The following is an 18547-nucleotide window of genomic DNA, read 5'->3' as shown; positions in this document are numbered from 1 at the left end:
CAGAGAAGCTCCTCACCTATGCAAGGAGTGATACACAAGCCTCTTGGAGAGAGAGGGGCCTTCCTTCTAGGCAGATAGAATAAAAGTGTCTCCCTGAAACCAGACTTCTGTAAGGAAGGGTTATCACTCCACCAAAGATACAGTCATTGAAATGTTCTTGAAAGCAAGAAATACCACCCACACACTAAGGATGGTGTAGCATGAAAAGAGAAAAGTCTGGGTTCCCTGATGACACTGTTGAGCCCTTGAGCTAGCCTTGTACTACTCACCTCCAAACTTCTTGTTACATGAGCTAACTTTAAAAGACTTTACTGTTTGATGCACTGTAAATCAGGGGTGCCATCATTTGCAGCCAAAAGCATCCTTAACTGACCCAACATATCATTTTTCCCATGACCCCTCACAAAACTGTTACTGTTCCCAAGAGATGGTTGAGGAAACTGATGCCCAGAGAAGTGAACTGACGTGCCCCAAATCACACAGCTAATGGAGCCAGACCTGGAGCCCATACCTTCTCTGAATACACACCAGGATGGGACCCCATGGTGAACAGAGCCCTGTTTTTCCCCATGGAGTCTTTATCACATGCTGTCACCTTACAGCGCTGTTTTTAGTCTCAAAATGCTGTGAAGCACTGGATTGCCAATTGCTGCCTGCTAGCTCAGTGCCACTGACATGATGTGTCAGCACAGTGGCCTCTCCTGTCATCACGTGAGTCCACTTTGCATCCTTGCCTTGACAGTTTGTTCTGCTTCGTCCCTTCTTTGGACATTCCCATCTACCAGCTCCTCTAGAAATTTGATTATGTCACCGCATACACACATTCTTGCAATATTTAAAATAGTGGTTATGAAATTATGTAATAACATTAGGATGTTATCTATTGAGTGGAGAAGCAGGATACAAGTTGCATGTACAGAGATATGAAAAAACACATATGCTTATAAAAAATGAAAGCAAAAATGGGGCTAATAAGAGCACCTGTCTCATGGGGTGGTTTTGTTAACATTTGTAAAGCACTTAAAAGAGCACCTAGCACATAGTAAATATTGTGTATGTTAAATATAAGCCATATTGCTCTGCCTTCTCCACCAGGGACATCTTGGAAGGGAATGTGATATAAAGGCAAATAAACCTCATGTTCAGAGGGACCCAACTGGTAGAAGTTGCAAAGAAATGGATTTGTGCTCAGTATAATAAAGATGTTCTTAACAGCTGCTCATATCAAGCAGGCTGGAGGTGAATTCCTTAGCAATTCAGCTCTAGACGGCTGTCATAAATACCCTGTGGTGCTTTACATCTCATGAAGCATCCACAAATAAGGCTTCTGGCAGAATTAAGTGATGGGAAGATGGGCAAACCTCCCCCAGTGCAGAAAGGCCCCAAACAAGTCTTCCTCTGCACACACAGGATGAAATCCTCTAGTGGCCAGGAGGTGACACTACAACTACTTGTGTGAGTTCCCACCAGGATGCCCAAAGGTTGCTGGCGACCACTGTTAGCTGGGTTTGGTTTTCCTAAACATGTCAGCAGAGAATGGAGGTCTCCTCCTCTCTTTGCTGTGGCCGAAAGAGCTAAAACACATTTTCTAAGACCCAATACCTGCATGTTTATGGTATGAGCCCATCTCTAAAAAGCAGGTCCCTTACCTGGGTACATTTGATTGTGTGTACCACTTAAATACATATTACACCTGCTTACCGACAGGGGGTCTCCCAAAAGGATAGATTATAATGTGTTAGAGATGGGTATGGTCTTAATCTAGATTCGCTCATTTAAATCCCTTTATAGAGGGGAGAGATCTCAACAGCATTTAAAATACAATATAAAAGGTACATCATAAATATTTTATGAGAATTTTGTGTCACTTTTTATCCTTATCATTATTTTAGGAGTGGACCTCATCAAAAAACTCACCTGACGATACATTAACTGTTTTTTCTTTTTCAACTGGGCATTGGTGAAATGCCCATGAAAACAGGATGCTACATTAGGAATAATCTTTCCTTACTTCTATATTTTATATATTATTGTATGACTATAAGAAATAAAAACATGGGTAGGAAGAGGAAGAAGAAACAGACCAAAAAAATAGTAAGTCTTATGTTGGGCTAGGTAAGTTTTCTGTAAAAAGCCAAATGGCAAACATTTTAGGCTTTGAGGGTCATGCAATCGTCATGACTTCTCAGCTCTGCTGTGGAAGCATGAAAGCAGCCATGGACAATACACAAGTCAATGGCTATGGCTAGACTGCAATAAAACTCTATTTGCAAAACACTTAGTGGGCTGGATCTGGCCTGCCAACCCTTCATCTAATCCAAGAATGATGACACTCTCAACCTTCCAATATGGTTAACTGATCAAGGTGTCAATTTACTGCCTGAGTTCAAAACCCAGTTCCAGGCCTTTACAAGGTGTACAACTTCAGGAAATTTGCTAAACCTCTTCATGCTCCAGTTTTCTCATAGTTAAAATGGAGGGAGTAAGACAACATGCCTTGAGGGATTGCTGTGAGAATCAAATCAAACCATGTCGGCAAATGCTTAGGACAGTGACTCATACTTAATAGCACACTACAAACTTTAGCTGTCTTCATCATCATCTTCACTGTCATTGTCACCATTAAGCTGACTGACAGAGTCAGGAGTATCAGATGAGATAATGGACATGAAAATGCTTTGCAAGACAGAAGGCATCTCTCACAGAAGCGCTCAAACATGCAACAAAATCCCCTTCACTCACTCCCTGGTGCTGAAATGCCAGGACAAGCTGGATATATTCTTCCTGTGTTAATGGTATAGTTAGGGAAACTGAAGCTCTGGAAAACTTAGGGGAATCATTGAAAAGCAGCAACTTACTTGGTGAGGGGGCCCCATCAAGAGCCAGGCTTCCACATTCTTTGCCTGCTTTTCTGCCTACCAGCAACTTTGGGTTCCACTGACCCTACTGGGCCCTGTTTGCTCAGGGACTTCTGAATATCTCCAGTAAATAGATTCTGAAATTTTTTCAAATCTGCTCCCCTAGCCCCATCCTCTATCACCTCCACCTATTGACTTCTGGTCCTCATTGCCTGCTGCCAAGTCCAGTGCAGCAGCCCTTAGCCAAACCCTTCAACGCAGCTGGGTTTCTCTTGTCCCATCATCCATCATGCATCCTTGTCCCGGGTGACCTTTATAAAGCATAGATTGGACTCTCAGGCTAAAGGTCTGCACTGTAAAAGATGGTGCCCTCCATGATCTGGGACCCCCTCCATCTACCAGTCCCAGAGCCCATTCCTCTCATCCCCCATCCATCCCCAGGGACCTTTGATTCCAGCTCCAGGGACATGTCAACCTTTGCTCCCCTACAGCACGGCTTAAGAGTGCCATTGCCATCAGCGTTCTGGAGCAGGGACCCCCAGAGCCCCCTGTGCTCTTAGCAGCACAGCTCCCCTACCACTGGCACACATAGATGCCAGCACTCTTCACCTAGACACCACAGTCTAAGAAATCTTGAAGATCAATTCCATCATGCCTCAGCCGTGGCCCCGAGCTCACAGCTCACAGCCACCCCACATCACCTGGCCTTTCATCACCAAAGAGTTCTGTACACGCACTGCTATGACCCAGCTTACTTCCACCCCCCAAGCCCCAGCCTTCCATGTGTCCTGTGGTTGTCACCATCCATTCTCAGCAAAATTCTGTTCTCACCCTCCTCCCTGGGGCTTCCCTTTGCCTTGCCCTGAACAGAAACCCAGTTTTCTCCCAAAAACTCTGCTTCCTCTGCTCCCTGCTCAAGGCTGGCTCTTCTCTTTCCCAAACTCCTTGTGTCCCTATCCAGAGATGGAAGAGGTATCATCCTTGCCACATTCAGGCCTCATCTCTCCTACTTCCCTAAAAATGTTCATTGGCCTGCAAGTTCACACCAAGTAGACTCGACCACCCAGCTCCTCCCTGCCTCAAACCCCTTGTGCTTTACATTTATCCATTCATTTAAACCTCACAAAACCCCAGGAGATACAGATAATGATCAACCTCATTTGACAAATGAAGAAACTGAGGCACAGAGAGGCTATGCAGCCTGCCAAAAATCACAAAGATAAGACTCATACTCAGTGAGCTGACTTTAGAGTCCAGCCTTTCAGCCACCCAACTCACTTGTCCCCAGAGATGGTAATGCCCTCCACCTACTGCCATTCCTTTAAGATTTTAACACCTGACTCCCTGTCTCTCCAAAAACCACTACTGTCCTAAGGCTTAGCAATTTCAATTCCATGAAAATCCTCCTCCCATTTAGTTCCTTGGCCTCATGCCTCCAGTTATCCTGTTCGGTCAGAGACTTAGATCTTGTCACTGGCAAGGATAGGGTGAATTTTTGTGTCCCCCAAATTTCACCATTGAAGCCCTAACACCGAAAGTGATGGCATGTGGAGGTTGGGGCCTTTGGGGAACAATTAGGATTAGATGAGGTCATGAGGGCGGAGCCTTCATGAATGGGGCTAGTGCTCTGATGAGAAGAAACTCTAGAGTCCTCTCTCTCTCTCTGTCCCCCTGTGTGCACACAGAAGAGGTCATGTGAGCACACAGCAAGCTGGGGGTGTCCTAAAGTCAAGAGAACAGGCCTCAGGATGAAGCCTACCTGGCCAGCACTTTGATCTTGGACTTTCATCTCCAAAGTTGCAAGAATAAATTTCTGCTGTTTAAGCCACCAGTCTATGGTATTGTTATGAAAGGTCTAACAGACTAACATACTCCACTCTCTCTATAATGCCAATTTCAAATACCCCACCCAAAGACCATCTCCTGCTTTCCAGTTTACACCCTCCATGAACCCAACTCTAATCATCTTAAAAACCCATCAGAACTTCCATCACTGACCCAGCCTCGAAGAGAATCTGTCCGCCTCCCCTGGTCAGATTCCATGGTCTAACGTCCCTTCCATACACCTTGGATCCCAGGGCCCACAGCTCCTTCTCCATTCTTGCCTAGCAAAAAGCCAACCCTAGCTAAGCCCAAGCTTTCACCCACTCCATGGCTGCTCCTAGCAGCTAGACACACTGGAGAAACACACCTGCCATGTCGGTGGGCCTCACTCACACAACGACAGCCCTGATTATCCTTCAGCCTGCCCAGCCATCCCACGTTTCCCCAGTCAGGTTCCCTCTCCCTCACCTGGGGGCTATGCTCTGTACCTTCTCAACTTTCAACACTTCTTCCCTATCCCTCACTCTCAACTGGTAACTTTGCTTTTATGCTCCTGAAGAAGGTGGAGCACCCAGAAGAGGACTTCCTCATGCAACCCCCACGGGATCTACTCCCCTGCCTGCACTTCTTGCCTGTCCCTGAGCTGCTCTGCGCCAAGGCCCGCTCTTCCCCTAGGCTCCGGATCTGTCGCCTTTCACCTCCGTGAGGGCATTATTCCAGCAATTAATTCCCTGGCTCCTGCTTTACCGGCTCATCTCTGCTGAATGTTTACCATCATAGTATAAACATTCTGTTCTTTCTTCTATCTCAAAAAATACTTTTTAACTACTTTGACCCCATATTCCTTCCAGGTACTTTCATATATTTCAAAGTTGTTCTCCTTCACAGAGTAGCTTTTCTAAACTGATAACTGACCTCAAACTGTCTAGGTTCTCTCCTCTCATTCTTTCTTAAATCCACTCTTGTTAACTTGTTGGCCTCACAACCTCCCAGAATGGCTCCTTCCAAGGTCGCCAAAGACCTCCCATGTTGCTCGACGCACCGGTCAATGCCCAGTCCTCAGTGTCTTGAGCTGCCAGCAGCACTGACACGCATGGCCACGCCCTCCTCTTAGAACACAGCGTGATCCAAAAGGAAAAAAACACTTTCAAAAATGTATTGCTCAATAAGGAATATAGTCAAAATATTGTAACAACTTTGTATGGTGATAGCTGGTAGCTAGAATTATCATGTATATAAATGTTGAATCACTGTGTTGTACACCTGAAACTAATGTAATGTAATACTGTGTGTCAACTACCCTTCAATAAAAAATAATTATGTACAAAAAAAAAAAAGGTATTGCTCAGTATCTAGATTGTGTATGAACAGGTAGTCAAAACATATTCTTCAATGAACTATCATAGTTATTTCTGTCATCTTACAAATGCTCAAAATGTGCCTTTCATGTCCCATGGCCCAGGTTGATACTGGAAAGTATTTATCCCAGACCTGTGTAGTGTATCACAGTCGGATGACTGAAATGGCAGCCAATATACATTTCTTCAAGTCCTCATAGTTGGGAAGAAGAAGTGGTAAACCAAGATCCTTGAGTAATAAAGTTCTTTTTTTGATTACTGAATGATAAAGTTGTTGTTACATTCACTTTCTCTTGGATTGACCTGTACTTGCTTGACATCTGAGACACCATGCTCACCAGCTTTTTCTCCTGCCTTTCCAGCTATTCTTTCTTAGCCCCCTTCATCAGCCCCTTCCTGCCTCCCTGGCCTTGTACATGGTGTGTCCATGAGCTCCATCCGTGTCTCCTCCTCTGTGTCTATTCTCAATCTGTGATGCACTCATACAGGCTCTTGGCATTAAATACCAACTATATGCCCATGACTCCTAGACTTAAATTTTTAGTTCAGCTAACAATCTCATATATCCAACCACCCACTTGGCATTGCCATTTGGGCAGTGCATCAAATAGACATCCTTAACTCCTGATCTTCCCACACACATAAACCTGACTCTCCTGATTGTCCCACTCATTCCCCTTTAGAACATGCCCTTTTCATTCTACAGACCAGATAGCTTGCTCTGTCTCTCACTCTGCCATGTAAACACACAGGAGCCATCTTCAACAGAGCTCTCCCCAGGAACAAAATGGGCCAGCATCTTGATCTTGGACTTCCCAGACTCCAGAACTGTGAGAAATGAGTGTTCGTTGTTTGAGCCACCCCGTCAATATTTTGTCACAACAGGCTGAGCTGGTGAAGACTGCACCAGGTCACACACTAAGACTGCTATTTCTACTACCCAGAACAGTGTTTGCTGGGTGATGGATGCCTCATCAACGTTATTAATTAAAACCTTCCCACAGTTCCCTGAGCAGAGCTCATATCCCAATTTGGAGGCACTTTGCTTCCTTACCAAAAAGAGACCACATGGGGTTGTTGTAGGTCTGCAGTCATTGCTCACTGCGCACATGTCCATGCTCCTTCCCCAAGCTCATGACAGCCTGTCATATAACAAGACACATCCATCTTCTCCACAAGACTAGGAACATCCTGAGCTGACTGAGAAGTGTAGGCAACACAGTGAAGAGTTTCCTAAGGTCTCCTGGGTAGCATGATTTGTCCTAGAGAAAAGGTTTAAAAGTGGGTGTTTCTAGTACCACAGTAGACCAGCAAAGCACAACATTTTGGATGGCTGGGTGTAATAGGACAGGTTGTTTTACTTCCAAGTAACAGAAAAGCCAACTCAAGTCCAACATTTAAAGAGAACTCAAGATTCTGGAGGCAGATAAGTTCAGGTATGGTCTGATCCAGGGGCTGAACACTGTCACCCTGCAACCATTGCTTTCCATCTCTCTGTGGACCTTCCCCAGTGTCAGTTTCATTCTAAAGCTTACACATCTCTTGGTCATAAGAGAACTAATGGGGATCATCCCCCTCGTTCATATCTCAAGGGAGAGAGTCTCTCCCGACTACCTTCAAAGAACTCTTGGGCTTCCTTTTGTTGGAGCCCCCCACACTACCTTCTCACTCCTGAACCAGTTCAGTGTAGCAAGAATTAGGCTAACTGCCTTCAACCAGTAAAAGTCCACTTCAACCAATAAAAGTCTCAGCATAGTGGATCTTCCAAAACTTCAAACCCTCACAGGTGACTGCTGCCCCTGTCTTCACATTGGTTTAGTTCTGGGTGCCCACAGTCAAGTTATGGCTTTTGTGAGATATGAGCTTTGGAATGTCTCTTTTAGAAATTAATGGAGAACAGGCAACACATACAATTTAGAATTGAATTTTTCTATGAACACACAAACACAGATACAGAACAGGGCATAGCATTAAGTCCTCCATGCAGATCCCTTTCCCACCTGTTTATCCTGTGCCAAAAGACCTCTGGTTAGAGAACATGCCCAATGATGGAGTTGAAATGTTCCGTCATAACTGAAGCATATCCTCAGCAGAGGCTCTGCCCTCTGCATGGTGTGGAATGGCTTTGTGTAAGTGCATATCTGTGTCTGTCGACCCACAGCAGCAGTCTTGAGGGTTCTTGCTCTCTTTGCTCCCAATCTCCCACTCTCTCCAAGATTAACAGGAACTAAATGCTAGGGAAATCTTGATTCTGTCAAATGTTTTCAATGGTAAAAGTACCTCAAAGACCTGCATATAGCACAGGGGCTACTGACTCAACAGGCTTTTGAAGTAGCGTAACTGTTATGTCATAGTTAAGGTACAAGCAGAACAATAAAAATAGTGAGATTAATTTCTTTTTAGAAAGGCCCATAAATAAGCTTCCCATCTCAAAGTGATGTAAGGATCCCAAAAAGCTTCCTTGTTTCCTGTACCTCTCCTATGAGTCTGTCTGGAGTCTAAAATTCCCAAGTTGATCAAGTGTTTGCACTTGGGGTCTTGAAAATGCAAAACATTATTTCTTGGTAAGTAATTAGCAGCCACTGACTCCCAAGGGTGTCAGACACCTTGAGGGGATAAAGTCCTGGGTACGCACGTTTTAATGGGAAGAAAAGGGTTTTATGCAAAGACAAGGCCAATGGATGCCCTAGGATGCCAGGAAGTAGGTAAGGTGAAGAATCTGAATTTGAGATAGACATCATCATCCAATATTTCCTACATCCCAACTGGGAGGCACTTTGCTTCTTTTATCAAAAGAATGGAAGGCAGTGTGGGGCTGTGATTAAATTCTAGAGCCTGTCATCCTGGGTCCAGACCTCTGCTTCTAACTGTGTGACCCTGGGAAAGTCTCTTCACCTATTTTTCTGCAGAAAGAGGACAATAAAATAAGACCTTGTAGGGTAATATTTTAATAATATAATTTTAAAAACACATACCATTAGAGGAGGATAATATATATACATAATACTATAATATACTACATGTATGCTATACTATATATACTATTACATATTATACTGTGTAACATATACTTATATATAGTATACTATATATAATTAATGGTACAATATACTATACTATATACACATGTTAGATTATACTACATCATATAATATATATTACATGTATATGGTCTATAGCATAATATATAGTATATACTTATACATAATACATAATGTGCATGTATATTTTATATATTATACTATACTATACAATATTATATAATACATATTATAACATATCATAATATATAGTACAGATTATGCTCCAAATATTATAGAGTAGTATATGCTGCACATAGGTATTATATTATATAGTACATATACTATCATTATATATTATATACTGTGTATGTACAGTATGTATACTATATATATCATATTGTATAGTAGTTATACTAACATATATTCTATATAAATTTATATTGACTATATATATTATACTATATACTATAGCAGTATGGTATACTATATGTAGTATATAGTGTGATATATAAAAATATAATGGTAATAAAATAATAAAAAACATTATAGGTTGTTGGTGGATTAAGTGACATATTTGACAAAGAATGAAATATTTGGCCTCATTTCTCAATGCCCCTGTTATATGTCCACACCCTTGGCCTCAGGGAGCATGGAGGAACCTTCCCTGCCCATGACTTTGGATTTGACTGTGTCACTTGTTTTGGGAAATACGATACTAACAATGGCTTGAAATATAACTGGCATTGCCTCCTGTGATCCTGCTTTGGCCCAAGGAACCAGCTAGTGTAAGGAGGATGAGCATGACATGGAGCAGACCTGGACGTAGCCTGCAGCTAGAGCCCAACCCAGCCAAGACCCATGTAGATCAGGCAAGCCCCAGCTGACCTGAAGACATGTTAGCTGAATACCCCTGAGATTCTGTGTCATTTATTATATAGCCAAAGCTGACTGCATAGCGAACAATAAATGTGTGCTATTCATATTATGATTATGACTGGCATGAGAAATGGCACATGGCTCATAGAACAGGGTGCTCATTTGAAATGTCAGATTGGTGATATTTGCTCTATACTAAAAGTTACACTGCAAGCTCTCCAGGGCCCATTTAGGATCTGAGCCAGCAGACATCCCACAGTGTGGCAGACCAACAGGATCATTAACACGCTGCCCCTCCAGTCTGCACCAGTGTTTGTCATTCTCCACCCAGCCATTTATGCAATGCTTATCAGGTGCCTTCCGCATCTGCTGGGCAAGAGGACAAACCACAGTGAACAGGGCAGACAAGGCTGAGCCTTCAAGGAGCTGCATTCTAGGAGGAGAGACGGGTAACAAACACATGGAGAAACAAACCAGTACAGACTTATGAGGGCAGGGAAGGCGATAAACAGGTGAGGAGCCACAGAGTGGCTGGGGAGGACACTTCACCCAGTGGTCGAGGAGGAGGGAACGGCGAGTGGGAAGTGCAAAGCATGTGAGGGGCCAAAAGGAGCCATGTGGCTCCAGACAAGCTCATGAGAGGCGAGTGGAGGGGGAGCAGGGGCCCTACAGGGCGAGGCAAAAGCTTTGGCTTTTATTCCCAGTGCAGTGAGCAGCCTTTGAAGGGTCTTAGGAATGAAGATCACCCAGGTGGCAGGCTAGCTAGGAGGCTGTGCCAGGTGTCCCTCAGAGAAGAACAGTGTCCTAGGACAGAAAGACGTCCATGGAGTGAAAGAGAAGTGACTGAGGAAGTAGAGGGACTGAAGAGGTACTGTGGAGATAGCACAGTGTGTTAGAAACAGAAGAAACAGGAAATCTTCATCTATAAATCTGTATCTGCATCTATCTATACTTACATCTGTATCTGTATGGATTTATGATGAGGAATTGACTCATGCAATTACAGAGACTGGAAAGTCCCACACTCTGCTGTTTGCAAACTGGAGACGCAGGAAAGCTGGTGGTGTAATTCAGTCTGAGTCCAAAGGCCTGAGAACCGAGGCAGGTGATGGTGCAAACCCCAGTCCAAGGGCAAATGAAAAAGAGATCAGATGTCCTAGCTCAGCTGGCGAGGCAGGAAAGAAGGCCGAGTTCCTCCTTCCTTTGACTTTGTTCTGTTCACGACCTCAACAAATTAGATGATGTGCACCCGCATCTGGGAGGGCAACTTACAAATGCAAATGCTACTCTCATCTGGAAACACCCTCACAGACACACCCAGAAATAATGTTTAATCTGAACTCCCGTGGCCAGTCAAATATAAAATTAACCATCATAAGTCCACCCCCTGTCAACTTGGCCCCCATCTACATCTCCTTAAACCAATCTTAATCTCCAAATAAAGACATTAACAATAACATAACTCCACCTAACATGATACAACTATCCTGCATACAACTGAAAGTGCACCAACCCCTTTGCCAAAAGAGGTGAAATCCTCAAGTGATGTTTACTGTTCTTGATACCCCATAACTCAAATACTATGTATTTAAAAGCAAAAGTAACAATACTAAAGTACTAAGATATAAGGTCCATACCTGTTACATGATTAGGGCAGAAGAAAGGGAAGAAAACAAAAGGTATTTGAGATACATATTAGAGAGAGATGGATAGCAGATGTGCACGCTCATATTTATAACAAAATAGGAGGAAACACTCATGAAATTACAGCCCTTGTACCTGTAACTGGTCATGTGGTTGTGGCTGGTATTTATAACCACTTTCACTATTATTAATACCCATTCTCTACACCCTTTGCCTTCAGCTGACTGTAGTTCTTCACCTGGTGGAGTGACCCAAGCCCAAGCCTTCACTCTTGAAGGGTCTGGGTTATTAGTAGTTCCACTGTGAAATAGTAATCCAATTTCCCCATCAGTAGTCAGAGTCAATCACCCCAGCCCACACCATAATTCTCCTTTGCCTGTTGATTCAGAGGCCTGAGGAGCTCAAAGTGTCCAGGTGGCAGTCTTAACTTCCAGTTCAATAGAATCATTGTGTTTCCTAGTGGAGCATTCCTCCCTCTGCAGCCAACACCTGTAGGCCAGCAGAGCATAAAGTTGTGGGAACAGAAAGCAAAAATATTGCAAGTGGGTCTCTGGGTAATAATGAGTGGTGCCACCCCCATTTCCAACCCTTGATTCCTGGACCCATGAATCAAGACAATTGGTGAAACAGCACTATATATTGGACACTGATTCAGAGCATATATAGCCTTCTGGAGAACCTTGCCCCAGCTCTGAAAGGTATTGCCACCTAGCTGGCACTGTTGCTTAGTCTTCAAAAGGCCATTCTATCAGTTGCCTCAGGATGGTGCAGAACATGGTAATACCAGTGAAGTCCATGAGCACGGGCCCATCACTGCACAGCTTTTGCTGTGGAGTGAGTTCCTTGATCAGAAGTAATGCTGTGTGGAATACTGTGATGGTGGATAAAGCCTGTGCACGTTCCTGGATGGTAGTTTTGGTAGAAGCACTGTGTACAGGGAAGGCAGATCCATATGCAGAGCATCTAATCCAGTAAGGACAAAATGCTGCACCCTGCATGACAGACATGGTCCAATGTGATCAAACTGCCACTAGGTAGCTGGCTTATCACCCTGGGGAAGGGTGCCACACTGGGAGCTAAGTGTTTCTCTCAGCTGCTGGAAGACTGGGCATTCAGCAGTGGCCATAGCCAGGTTGGCCTTGTGGGGTGAAGTCCATGTTGCTGAGCCCATGCATCACCCCCATGCTACCATGGCCACTTTGTTCATCTTGCATTGGGCAATGACAGGGGTGGCTGGAGAAAGACACTGACTGGTTTCTACTACAGAGCATCCTATCCCCTTGATTATTACAATCTTTCTCTGCTAAGATCACCCTTTGGTAAGCATTCACAATGGACACTAATTATCTTCATGGTTTTTGCCCATTCAGAGAGGTCTATCCACATACCTCTCCCCCAAATTTCTTTGTCACCAATTTTCTAATCACCTTCCTTCCAAGCCCCTGACCATCCAGCCAAATCACTAGCCACAGCCCATGAATCAGTATGTAATTGTACATCTGACCACTTCTCCTCCCAAGCAAAGTGAGCAACCAGGTGCACTGCCCTTCACCACTGCCCTTCAGGGGTGTCCCAGAGAGGGGCTGGGGTACTACTACAGCTGTCCATCTCACATGGTGCCCACATATCATGCAAAACCATCTGAAAACCAGGCCCAAGTCTTCTCTTCTGTCAGCTGATTGTGGGGAGCTCCCAGGAGGCTACGGGTGTAAGCTGGGAGAGAGCAGGTGGTGGTGCATCAGGAGTGGGACCAGGGCATTTGGGCCACTTCACCATGTAACTTACTTGTGCTCTCAGGGCCTGCTTGGGCCTAATCTGTATGCGCCACTCCCATTTTGACAATGAAGTGTTGCCTGTACATGCCCAACTTTATGGTGTGATGGGGCAGATAGTGCCCAGTTCATGATGAACAGCTCAGGTCCCAAGGTAACTCGGTGGCCCACTGTTAAGTATTCAGTCTCTAAGGCCCAGTAGCAGGCCAAGAGCTGTTTCTCAAAAGGAAAGGAGTTGCCTGTGGATTACGGCAGGGCCTTGCTCCCAAATCCCACATGTCTATACTGGGATTCACCTATAGGAACCTGCCAAAGGCCCCCACAGCATCTCTACCTACCATTGACACATCAAGCACCATGGATCTGCTGGCTCATCTGCCCACGTGGCAGGGCAGCCTGCACAGCAGCCGGGACCTACTGCAGAGCCTTCTCTCCTTCTGGGTCCCACTCAAAACAAGCAGTTTTTTTGGTCACTCAGTAAATGAGCCAGAACAACACACCCAGACGAGGAATGTGTTGCCTCCCAAATCCAAAGAAGCTTCTAGTGAGCTTCTAGGCTTTGGGCCTCTTCCATGGTTGCAGGAGGGGCCAGACACAACCATTTGTCCTTCACCTTAGAAGGGATATCTCAACATGCCCCACACTACTGGACCCTTAGAAATTTCCCAAGGTTAATAAAACCCTGAACTTTAGTTGGATATATTTGCCCCCTCTGACATACAAATGTCTTACCCATAAGCCTAGCATAGTTGCTACTTCTCACTCATTAGGGCCAATCAGCTCCATGTCATCAATGTAATGGACCAGGATGACAGCTTGTGGGAAGGAGAGGCAATCAAGACCACTGCCTACTAAATCATGACAGGGCTGCAGAGCTGATGTGCCCCTGAGGGAGGCCAGGGAAGGCAAACTGCTTCTGGTGGGCCTTATGGACAGGGATGGAGAAAAAGGCATTTGCCAGATCAATAGCTGCACACCAGGTACCAGGGGAAGTGTTAATTTGCTCAACCAATGAAACCACATCTGGCACTTCAGCTGCAATTGGAGTCACCACCTGGTTAAGCTTATGGTAATCCAGTGTCATTCTCCAAGGTCCACCTGTCTTCTGCACAGGCCAAATAGGCAAGTTGAATGGGGTATGGATTATCATGCCAGTCAAGGTGACACATAGAATGAACAATTACAGGCAGTAGGGATATTAGTCCACAGGGAGCCATATAGGCAGAAATGTGGGCATCATGGATAAGTTATCAGAAGCACTCAGAGCTAATGTAGGTTAGGTCTCCTGCCAGGGTTATCCCTTCCTGTGTAAGAGGATTAACGTGTCAGCCATAAGAATATGTTTTCCTCGTGGGAAAACAGGACTGTGTTGTCACTGGGAGAAAAGTAGTGGTCATGGTATAATTTTCTGTGGCCTGCATGGTGCTGAGGAGAGTTTGCCCTTAGAAAATTTGGAAGAAACCAATTGCAGGTCCTAAAGAGAGAGCAGAATGCAGTTGAAATTACCTGCTATGTCCCCATCAGGTGACAACTATGGACCACATCAACTTAGCCAAGCTGGAAAGACCTTTCCCAGAATTCTCTCCCATGTACATATGATTCTGGGCCCCAAGAGATACATGTACAGGATTTGGAAGCCAGGTGGGAAGATGCGGCCATCAAGCTCAGAAGGTAACATAGGGTCAAGCGCTGTTGCAGCTCAAGTGCACTGCCGCTCACCATGCTGGTGCAAGGTGGCAGCTTCCTCAGTGCCTGCTGGGTCTCCTCCTTCAGCTTCCCTGAGCCCTGGGCCAGCACATTGCTCCATGACGAAGGGCACCATCTTCTGCAGGGCATCCACACCTTGCAGGTGGAATGTTTGGAGGCAGATGAGACCAATGCAGAGTCCGCCTGTCCTTAGGGGATGCCATCCCATCTGTGTGGGTCCCAATCCCTCCTTGTGAGCCCCATCCTTCCTCATGGGTCCAAGTCCATCCTTGTGAGTCCCAGCTTGCCCTGGCTTCCTCTACTTCACATCCACCTTCTCTCTCCAACTGCCAGCCCTGCTGACTTCCCACCCAGCACCAGATGCAGAAGCAATGCCCTCGCAGAGAATTGCACCAGTTCCCACTATTACACAAGATCAGATCCTTAAAAGAAATCCCTCCCTCTGTACCACAGAAGTTCTGCAACTCTGATGGAAACCTGACTACCATACACACCTATATCCCTCCTCTGAAGCTGAGCAAAGGAAGGTCCCCTTCACATCTGGTTGTGTTCTATAGAGTCTGCAGACTCATGAAGATCCCTCTCTATGTGGAGGGTGCCAAGTAGAGGTTGTGACAGGCAAGAAAGACCCAAAGACAGAGTTTCCAGAGGGTGTGAGGTGGACAGGAGAGAGTGGTATTAGGGGAATACAGGACATATCCAGACCTCTCCAAGGATCTGCCCCCAACCTATGCATACCTGTGCATACAGATAAATCAGCCAAGGTCCTCTTTATAGAGCCCTGGCCTTGACCTGTGTTTTGGAACAGCTTCATGAAAATACTTACGTAAGGGGGAAACTACCCTGACTTTCCAAGTAATCCATTCTGTGGGAGGTACCACACCTGGGAGCTGGGTACCTCCTGTACCTGATCACTGTGGGATGCCTGCCTCCCACAGGGATGGCCAGACCGAAGATTACCAAAAGCAGAGGGGTCCCCAAGGCTAGGAGGCCCTCAGGCCATTTGCCCTCATCTCGCTGTTTCCCAGTAGGGAGCAAAGGACATGTGCACAGGACAGCAAGGAGGACCCCACCATGTGAGTTACATCAGTGACCAGGAAACTGATGCTGTCTCTGTCTGCAGGAATCCTGGCACAATACCTTAAAAGAGCAGGGGCTCTTGTGAGGTATGATGAAGCTCACATTTCATCCCCATCTCCCATGCCCATTTGGATACCAATCACTGTTGCCCTGGCAGTGCCCACTCCCAGGTTCTCCTGCCTCCAGAATACCGGCAGTCACTGGCTTCCCCATCCCCTCTTTGCTTACAAGTAATGGGAGGATCAACCAAATGTGCCTGGGTCAATCAAGTAATAAGAGGCCACATGTGACTGTGAGTGACGGCTTCCAGCTCTGCAGAAACTACAGAATGGACCCAAAGCATGGAGTTTCCATGGCTGGGACAAGGGGCTGTCACCTCCCCAGCAGAGCCCCATCTTGGGCCATTGAGGATTCTGTGATCAAGGCCAGGAGTGGGCAGGGTTAGCAAGACCCTGAAAGCCAGCTGAGACTGCCACCATCTGGGACCCTTTCTTCCCTGATGCGTTGGATCCATATAAGTTTCAGTACAGTGATGCATTTTTCAAACCTTTCCTCAAAATGAAACCTTTCTGATAAATCAATACATAAAGTGGCTCCTCAGAGTTGAACTGCTTGGTAAAGTACCAGTGCTGGATCTGGGATGTCCATACTGAACTGCCAAGCCCTCCAACAACTGCCACCCCCACCCACATGACATTCCCCCCAGAAGCACCAGAGGTGTCCCCAAGGAGTCCTGGACTCCTCAGAGCACAGAGTGGAACCAGCTATCAAACGAAGCTGAGGGTGAGCCTGCAGGGTGGCAGGGGCGACCACTGCAAATGACTGTGTGCTGGTGTCGGGTTGGAGGGGGGCTGGGGCAGAAGGATGGGGGGGTCAGATTGAACAATGCCAATAATAATTACAAATGCCATTTGTTATATGCCCATAAGATGCCAGCATGTCTTTAAAGGTAGGAAATACTATTCCCATTTATAAATGAGGATTCTGAAGCAGAAAGAGCAATTTTCTGGGTCACACACCCTGAGATTCAAACCCAGAAGAGTGGCTCCACAGCCCATGACCTTTCCAAGATGACATGCCACAGGGACATGATCCAGGTTTCCCTGGCACTCCAGTTCCTTTGGGGGACCTCCCTTGCCTATTTGGTGAGACAGCCAGACACAGTAGCCTGGCCCCCAACCCCAGCCCCTAACCCAATCACAGGGCCCAGTGGGCCCAGCAATTACAATAGTGCCCCCCGCCCCAGAATCAGGGCTCAGGCCAGGGGTTATGGATGATACAGTCAGAACCCCTTGGAGCCCCTGCCTAGGAAAGAGAGCCCAGGGAGAGGGACAGCTGCTCTTCTCACCTGGATTACTAATTTGGGAATATGTGGATCTGGGGTAGCCAGCAGCCATCTCTCCCACCATACGGTCTGGGTGAGCTGGTCCTCACAGAGAAGCTGAACAGAGGGGCAGGTGTGGGCTGATGTCCGTAAGGCCTTGGAGGGCAGAGCCTGTCCCCATCTCCTGAAGCCTGAGGCTTGCAGGACTGTGCTTGACCCCATGGCCTCCCCCCAAGCCCATCCCAGCTCTGCGAGCCAGCCCCCGCCTGCTCCCTCTGGTCAGGTCTGACTTGTATGTGCACAGTAGCGTCTAATGTGTGCAGTCTGTCATGATTAAGACGACTGGGTGGGAGTCTCTATATTGATGCCGTTCAGCTGGTGCCCAGGAAATCTGAGGGGCTCCATGAAGGCTCCTCTGAAAACACCTTCACCCTCTTTTCAACAAAAGAAGCACACCACTTCAGTCTGCTTTGAATCTTGGGCCTTCTCATCAGATTTGAATGGAAGAAAGCAAACTGCTCTCAAAATTTTAAAAAATAAGTTTGAAATGCCCTGTTGTCACCCATTTAGAACCAGTGAGTGTTAAACCATGGGAACTGTATGAAAAAGGAGATGGGCCCCGGAGAGGAGTATTCTTCAGGAGGTACACAGGACAGATTCCAAAGAGGGAAGACCCTGGGGTCACAAAGACTCGAGAAGCCATCATCTCAGCGACAGGCCCCCAAAAGCCCTGCTGCCTTGAGCACATCTTGGAATCACAAGCAGTCTTGCTTGGTTTTTTCAAAGTGAGACCTCAAGCCAATATCCCCCGGTAGCACATCAGGCATTAAAAGACAAGGACACAGAGCCTGTGCCCATGGGTTGGGGGGCCCTGAGCAGTGGGAGAGCCCCACAGGATCCCAGGGAAGGGGTGCAGGACCAGAGAAGAGCCAAGGCAAGACAGACCTCGCCTCCAGCCAGCTCTGACCAACCCTCAACAACTACACCACGGCTCTTGCAGCCCCTGCGAGGTCAGATGCCAAGTGAGCCTCAGAACTGTTCTGTATGCTTCTCAGGGGACTCCTCCACCAGCCCAGAAGCA

At 46.2% G+C, this 18547-nt stretch overlaps 1 long non-coding RNA gene across 1 annotated transcript in view; it reads right to left on the bottom strand.

The window, feature by feature from the left end:
• The window catches only part of LOC118912011 (uncharacterized), a 163412-nt gene that overhangs the window by 28136 nt on the left and 116729 nt on the right, over window positions 1-18547 (bottom strand). The gene's annotated exons all lie outside the window — the stretch shown is intronic.

The sequence above is a fragment of the Manis pentadactyla genome, chromosome 2, assembly GCF_030020395.1.
Source record: "Manis pentadactyla isolate mManPen7 chromosome 2, mManPen7.hap1, whole genome shotgun sequence".
Classification (NCBI taxonomy): Eukaryota; Metazoa; Chordata; class Mammalia; order Pholidota; family Manidae; genus Manis; species Manis pentadactyla.
Note: the sequence above shows the minus strand (reverse complement) of the source record. Positions and strands in the feature narration are given on the sequence as shown.